This window comes from Colobus angolensis, unplaced genomic scaffold, assembly GCF_000951035.1.
Source record: "Colobus angolensis palliatus isolate OR3802 unplaced genomic scaffold, Cang.pa_1.0 Scaffold57, whole genome shotgun sequence".
NCBI lineage: Eukaryota > Metazoa > Chordata > Mammalia > Primates > Cercopithecidae > Colobus > Colobus angolensis.
The window spans coordinates 10,288,979-10,290,799 of record NW_012119265.1 but is presented as its reverse complement, the minus strand read 5'-3'; the positions used below and the strand labels follow the sequence as shown (position 1 = coordinate 10,290,799).

The following is a 1,821-nucleotide window of genomic DNA, read 5'->3' as shown; positions in this document are numbered from 1 at the left end:
AAAAAAAAAAAAAAAAAAAGCCACCCATGAGAAATAGAAATCCTGGGCTTGCAGAGGATGAGGGGTCTAAATGTTTCCTCCATACAGTTTTTAATACTCCAAGATGAATTGTTACTATAAAGTGATCCAGGACCACCAAAATTCCTAGGGATCCAGTAAACACAACATGAAAATCTCTGTCCTTACAGACAGAGATTGAAATAAATAATTTTACAGCTCAAAGCTTATGGGAAACTCACTGAAGATGAACTAGCACGATTAAATATCACAGAACACATGAGGAAACGAATCAGCATGAGGGTGAATCAGCAGACTTGAAAATTGACACCTTAAGAAGTGAAAATAATAGATGAATCAAATGGACTACAAAACAGTCAAGTTTAAAATAATTTAGAAACCATGGTGAAGGAATAAGATACTCTGGCAAAGGGACAGATTTATTTTAAATAACCAAATAAAATCTTATAAATAAAAACTATTATTAGTGGAAAACAAAACTATTGCTAGGTTAAATAATAGAACAGAGCTACCTTTAAAAAGAACTACTGGGCTGGGCCAGGCGCGGTGGCTCACGCCTGTCATCCTAATACCTTGGGAGGCCGAGGTGGACTGATCACCTGAGGTCAGGAGTTCGAGATCAGTCTGGCCAACATGGTGAAACCCCATCTATACTAAAAACACAAAAAATTAGCTGGGCATGGTGGCAGGTGCCTGTAATCCCAGCTACTCGGGAGGCAGGAGAATCACTTGAACCCGGGAGCCGGAAGTGCAGCAAGCTGAGATCACGCCTCTGCGCTCCAGTCTGGGCAATAAAAGCAAAACTCAGTTTGAAAAAAAAAAAAGTACTGGGGTCGCGGGACACCCGGCATAAAGGGTGGTGGTGGTGGACAGCAGCAGCAGAATGTTGCCTACCAGGGTATTTAGCCTAGTTGGCAAGCGAGCAATTTCCAAATCGGCGTCTGTACGAGCACACGGAAATGATGTGAAGAGTGGTGACAATGCGCTCCCAGCTTATGTGGATCGATGTGACTATCCCTTACCTGACGTGGCTCATGTCAAGCACCTGTCTGCCAGATAGAAGGCCTTGAAGGAGGAGGAGAAGGCCTCCCGAAGCAACCTCTCCATGGATGAGAAAGTCGAGTTGTATTGCATTCAGTTCAAGAAGAGCTTTGCGGAGATGAACAGGGGTGCGAACGAGTGGAAGACGGTTGTTGGTGCTGCCATGTTCTTCATTGGCTTCACGTTGTTCATTATCATCTGGGAGAAGAGCTGTGTGTACGGCCCCATCCCGCACATCTTTGACAAATAGTGGGTGGCCATGCAGACCAAGAGGGTGCTGGACATGAGGTGAACCCTGTGCAGGGCTTTGCCGCCAAATGGGACTATGACAAGAATGAGTGGAAGAAGTGAGAGATGCTGTCCTGCGTCTGTGCCTTGCTCTGTCACCTCCATGCAACTCCATGCCTATTTACTGGAAACCTGTTATGCCAAACAGTACCACTGCTAATAAATGACCAGTTTACCTGAAAAAAAAAAACTAACGAAGTGGAAGAAAAATCTGGAGAAGTTACCAGAGAGAAGGTGTGGAGAAGGGAGAAAGGAGAAGCAAAGAATATGAATATGAATCAATGCATAGTTAACAGATAAGAAACACAGAAAGAGATGTTCCAGCATATGGCAGTTTAAAGAGGTCTAAGAAGGAAAGAAGGGAATGAAAGAGAGAGATAATACTCAAAGAGATGACTAAGAATTTTCCAAATTAGAAAGTGAGAATTAAGACAGAAAATGTCTAAATAAAAACAAATCCACACTATACCCATA

General features: G+C 43.1%; 1 pseudogene across 1 annotated transcript; it reads left to right on the top strand.

Moving 5' to 3' along the window:
- Nucleotides 1–901: 901 nt before the first annotated feature.
- LOC105526054 lies at nucleotides 902–1,537 on the top strand (annotated as a pseudogene). Its single transcript, XR_001004012.1, has one exon. The product of XR_001004012.1 is annotated as a cytochrome c oxidase subunit 4 isoform 1, mitochondrial-like (transcript).
- The last annotated feature ends 284 nt before the right edge of the window (nucleotides 1,538–1,821 follow it).